At 32.7% G+C, this 5,947-nt stretch overlaps 1 long non-coding RNA gene across 1 annotated transcript; it reads left to right on the top strand.

Moving 5' to 3' along the window:
- The first annotated feature begins 387 nt into the window (after positions 1 to 387).
- On the top strand, positions 388 to 1,783 carry LOC138891793 (uncharacterized). Its single transcript, XR_011408120.1, has 2 exons — positions 388 to 750; positions 1,482 to 1,783. It is a non-coding gene; the product is annotated as an uncharacterized lncRNA (long non-coding RNA).
- Positions 1,784 to 5,947: the final 4,164 nt, after the last annotated feature.

The raw sequence follows: 5,947 nt of genomic DNA, 5'->3' as shown, positions 1-5,947 counted from the left end.
GAGAGTAAAAAAATTAAAGAAAATGAATTTCGTCAAAGGTTGCCGATTTGGAATAAAATACGGTTCGAGCTACAATACCCAATATTTTTGGATTAGTACCATACAATATACCATATGACCATGATAGTAGGGTATATAAAGTGTGTCAAGTGAGTAATATTTGAAGTAATTTGAGATAATTTTTAATTATATGGGTAATTAATTAATTATTGGATTAGTGGGGGATTAATCAGTTGATTAAGAAAAAGTGGTGAAAGTTTGGATAAGTTTAAGTGCAAAACGTGGCAGCAAGTTGGATTGCTAGACAATCCTTATAGTGACTAGGTAAATTAGTATCTAGGTGGCTTAATTATGGGACTTTTGGCCGAAAGTCATCCCCAAAATGGGGCCCCACAAAACCTCATAGATAAGAAGATTATCATACATCTTTTAAGTAAGATTTTCATAATGGTCTTATGTTTGCTAAGCAACGGATGATACTTTGCCTAAAAGCCAACTTCTTTGTCCAGCTTGTTGTAAGAAACTTAACTTCTATTTGAATAGTATCTCTAAAAGTACACTATGTTGAGTTTACAAGCATGGAAAGGAAAAAGAAGCGCAAATCCGGATTGGTCGAGATGCAATTCTAAGAGAGCACTGTACAATTTTTCTCAAGGATATCATACGAATTTTTCCCTACCTCGATCCGCCGTTACGTGTTTTGTCGCAATTGACGTGTGTTAGAGGGATTGTCGAGAGAATCTACTCCAGGTATGTTAAGGCTATCCCTTCTTTCTTTTTGGTATGACATAAATGATACTGAAAGAAACGAGCAAACACACAGTTTCTATAAATGACTCTATTCATAGAAATATTAGGTGTATCTATATTCTTGATTCCCCATGTGAATTATTATTATATCTTCTATTCATGAGTCTCAGAAAAATACATATTTGATAAAATTTATCCGACAGACATATAATTTTTATGACATTCCGATAAAATTTTATTAACGTATTTCTTAAGGCATATTATTTTTATGACATTCCGAGAAAATATTATTAACGTATTTCTTATGCATTTCATGTATTTATACATATACATTGACCCATGACCAGATGGCGTTATATACGCGTATATATGTATATTATATGTATATGGGATATGGAAAAAGGTTATGGCGTTATATATGCACCACCACCTGATCAGCTGGTATACGTTGATGATTTGCTAACAGTGGTCGAAATGATATGATGGGATGCCCTAAGAGGCTTGATGATGTTATGAACACATATACATATGCATGGTATGACATTTATATGCATATGCATGAAGTTATAAATATGAAATGATTCACGTAGCTATGCAGACGTACATGTCGAGTCTTTTATTCCATGTTTCTCTCATGTCTATTATTTATTGATTTTCACTCCTTACATACTCGGTACATTATTTGTGCTGACGTGCCTTTTGCCTGGGGACACTGCGTTTCATGCCTGCAGGTCTCGATAGACAGGTCGAGAGTCCTCTAAGTAGGCGATCAGCTCAGCAAAAGATATTGTTGTACTCCATTTGCTCCGGAGTTGCTTGTTTGGTCAGTATGATTTAGATGTGTATGGTTTGGTATGGTAGGGCTCTGTCCCGACCTTTATAACATTTATGTACTCTTAGAGGCTTGTAGATATATGTCGTGTACGTGAAGCATTGTACGGCTTTGTCAGCCTATGTTTTGAGTTTATAAATGATCGTGTTGGCCTATTAGGCCCGTATGTCACGTGTATATGATGATGTAGTAAGAAAGATACGTTACGTTGGTACTCGATTGAGTAAGGTACCGGGTGCCCGTCGGGGCCCATCGATTTGGATCGTGACAAATTCCAAATAATTAAATTTTTAAATATTTATTTAAGGCAAAATTTTAATCGATTTTAACGTCCTAAATTTTAGGTACATAGTCTAAATAAGAACATATTTAATAATTAAATTTTAATGAATTTCAACTCCTAGATATTAAAAAAATAATCAAATAATTATGTTACCTAGTCTGAATTTTATTTTTAAAATGGTAAAATAGGGAAAACGATATTTTGTTAAGAACTTTTGTACTACTTTAATATAGTATAAATAAATAGATGGATAAATTATTTAACATAAAAATAGTTATTGTGGTCAAAGCCAATATTAAGAAAAATTGGGTTATTGATAACCAAATTTACTTCACTTTTCAAAAAATGCGAGAATAAAATAAACAATTAAAATGATAGATAAAGGAAAGAGAGCTTATTATTGATCGTTGATCTCTCCCAAAATTGCGGATCGAAATCTTCAATCAAATAAAAGTAAAAGACTGATTGCATATATAAAAATATTTAGATAATCCTACAAAATGAGGTAAGGGTCTTTATATAAGGATACACAATTGTAACGGTTCCCTTACTTAATTCTTAACCGTTACTAATATTAATTGCCCGTGACTAAATCTACTCGTAACGGTTATGGTAATAATAGGTGATCGAGCATAATCAGGGTTAATGTCGATTCCCTTTCTATATTTATAACTGATTCATGAATCTTTTACTTTTATAATATTTAATATTCATGCATCTCGTACCTATATTTCTTCTTTTCAAGCTATTAGATACAATAACTTTTTTGATAAAATATTTTGGGTATTTCATCCATGTCTTTCCATATTTCTTTATTGACTATAAATGTCACCTGTCACCATGCTATTAATCTAGGTATCATGCATCTTTTTTCCACGAATAGATAAATAGATGTACATGGATGGATAGAGAGTATTACAATCTTTATCGGTTGAATATGATGACTTACCTCCAAAGAATGGTCAAATTGTACGATACGTGTTTTGAGTTCTGTCCATAAGTTGCCGCACCTTTAAATGCAATTCAATTATTTCGTTCCTTTTCTTTATGAGCTGCGGCTGCAACAGATGTATCATATAAGTGTATAACCAATATGAAAAGAACTTCCACGAGATTGAAGATTACTCTATGATTGTTGTCCTCTCCTTAGATTTGGATTTTTCTTTGCTTCAAATTTTGTCCTTTTTCCTAATGATTCAATTGTATGCAATTTATTATAATGAATAAAGTGTTATCAAACTAATCTTTTTCTTTTTGATTTGTCATCAATGTTCTATTCTTGCTGTGAGGCTTCAATTAATTTGAATTCACACTGTCTAAAATTATTAAAGCAACAAAAAACAAAAACCTTACCAAGGATTTTGCTATTTTTACGATCCGTACCCGAGATCTTTGAGTAAAGGAAAGAAACCCTTTCATCCCCGCTACAACTCTCGATTGTATTATCACATTAATCATTAGGTAGGTTTGGTGGGTACCTAATCACGCCTCATTTTATGTTGAAAAAATCATCTTCAACAATTGGCGTGTACGCTTTGATTACATTTTTAGCTAATGTAGCACCGGAGAATATTCTTTTTAGTTTAAAAATTTATCCTTTTTGCTATTTTATATCATTTCATGAGAAGTAGGAGTTTATTTTTCATCAAGTATTTTAGGGAAAATATATAGATTGTCCTTTAAACTTGTCCCGAAAATTTAATTACACACTTAAACTTTAGAGCCATAGTACTATCGTTCAGAGTGTATTTAGCACCCCTTAAAAGCTGTCAAGGCACAGAAAATGTACGCACTCTCTTGAAAGCACATGAGAGCCAAAAAGAATGTTTAACTTGTTCATGTGTCACTTTCGATTTGTCATTATACAACTAATTATATTTAATACACTAGTTAATTTATTCGCGCTTCGTGCTGTAATAAAAAATATCATTAAAATATATAAATTAATTTTTTTTTAATTCTTCAAACTCTAATAGGTTAATATAGGTGAAACTATTTTCTGTTTTTCTTTAAAAGGCTTGTAAAGAAAGAGAAGAATTAATGAAATTATATCTCTTCTGTATAGTTGATTTGCGTTTATAAGTATTTTCTTTTTCCCTCTCATTAGTGAATTGAAGTTTACTGATTTTATCATTTTCTCTTTATTTTCGAAAAATATTTATGGAAAATAATTATGATATTGAAAAGCATAAGACTCTATCCATCCATCCGCCGCAAATCCACGCAGTCAAATTCTATATATCTTTTTTTTTAAAAACGAATTTTACGATTTGTGTTTCCTTTCCATTTCCCTTTCATTTACCTGTCTCTCTTTCTTCCCTCCTTTCTCACTTTCCTATAGATTATGACATCAAAATCACTTAAGAATTAATAAAAGAACATTGAATTCAACGGAAATGAAAGCGGAACGAAGAGGAAGAGTAATTAAGAGGATTAAGGTAGTGACATTTGGGTTTTTAATAGAAGTTGACTGAAAAAGTATGATTAATCTTTAATAGAATAATTGTAATTGACTTAAACATTAAATATAGGTATTTTGATGTCTTTCTTTCATTAGGAAGAGAAGACATTTGTTTTCCAAATTTTCTTCCATTCAAATAAAAGAAAGCATGAAATGAATAGTAAAGCTAAACATACAAAGAAAAGATAAGTGGCACCACAAGTTTAGGTTCTGCCCATTAAAATTATATGTATTTCGTTTCCTACTGTTTTCCCTTCTGCAGTTTTTTCTTTATTTGCTCTTAACTCCATTTAAGAAATAGTTCATATTATATCTCTGTGTGGAACTTGAATGATAGTTATGTTTGTCAATTATAGGTTTAGATTGTGATAAATATTTTTTTAAAAAAACATATATCACTTTTTTCGACAACCAAAAACTAAAATCCGAGACTGATATACCAAATGGAGTGGGCAATATAATCTTCTTCATGCTAGTCACAAGGGGAGGTAAATGATTTTCCAGCATCCTAAGAGAAAACTCGCTCTAGCGAACTTTGATATGCAGTTTCTATTAATAAGCATTTCAATCTTTTTTCGTCTTTCCGAAATCTAAAATAGTCGTGAAAATCAACATATACCAAAACAACGTAAGAACCAACTACAACTTAACATAACGAAGATATATGTCTATGTACGACTATATTTGTGATAACTCGATAGGTCGTTTTGAGTACTAGCCTTTAATTCTGTATTCTAACACCTCTCATTGCTTCATTTAATGTTTATTGACTTGTGTGCGTGGTCTGTGTCGCTTTTCGGAAAGCTTTTACGTGAAATTTTAAAGAAAATATAATTTTTGACTTATAATAAGGCTTGGGTTGACCACGGTCGACATTCTTAGTAAACGACCTCGAATCAGTATTTTGACGATTCTAGTAGGTTCGTATGATATTTTTGGACTTGTACACATGTTTGGTTGGGGTTCTGGTTCCAAGCGTGTTTCGGGCATTATGTGAAAAGTTGGAAAAAATGAGTTTTAAGCTGAAATCTTGAGTTTTGATGATCCATTCTTGTTATTTGATGTTGTTTTGTTGATTTGAGATAGCAATCAAGTTTGTAGGATGTTATTTTACTTGTGTGCATGTTCGGTTTGAAACTCGAGGGGCTCAAGTTAGTTTTGGATGTGTTACGGTTAGATTTGGAACTGTTGGTGCTCAGTAGATGTTGGTGTTTAGTTACAGGTCTCGTATTTGCGAGAACCCGATCGCAATTGCGAGCCTCGCATTTGCGATGTCAGGCTCGTAAATGCGAACATAGGCTGGGGTGTTGGTCTTCGCTTTTGCGAAGAAATCATCGCATTTGCGACCATTTTGTCGCTTTTGTGATTCCTGGAATTATTGGTCTACTTCGCAAATGCGAAACTTGCACCGTATTTGCGATGGTTGGGACTTCGCAAATGCGAGGGATATGTCGCATTTGCGACTTCTGAGGATTTGTTGCACTGATCGCATATTTACAATCAGCGTTTCGCAATTTCGGACATCGCAATTTCTAACACGAGTTTGCAATTGCGACATCTGCAGTTGGATAAAATGTGGAAAAATCGGGACTTAGCTCATTTTACATCATTTCTCAACCCA

The sequence above is a fragment of the Nicotiana tomentosiformis genome, chromosome 5 (genome assembly GCF_000390325.3).
Source record: "Nicotiana tomentosiformis chromosome 5, ASM39032v3, whole genome shotgun sequence".
Lineage (NCBI taxonomy): Eukaryota > Viridiplantae > Streptophyta > Magnoliopsida > Solanales > Solanaceae > Nicotiana > Nicotiana tomentosiformis.
The sequence above is the reverse complement of the archived record's forward strand: the minus strand, read 5'-3'. Positions and strand labels throughout refer to the sequence as shown.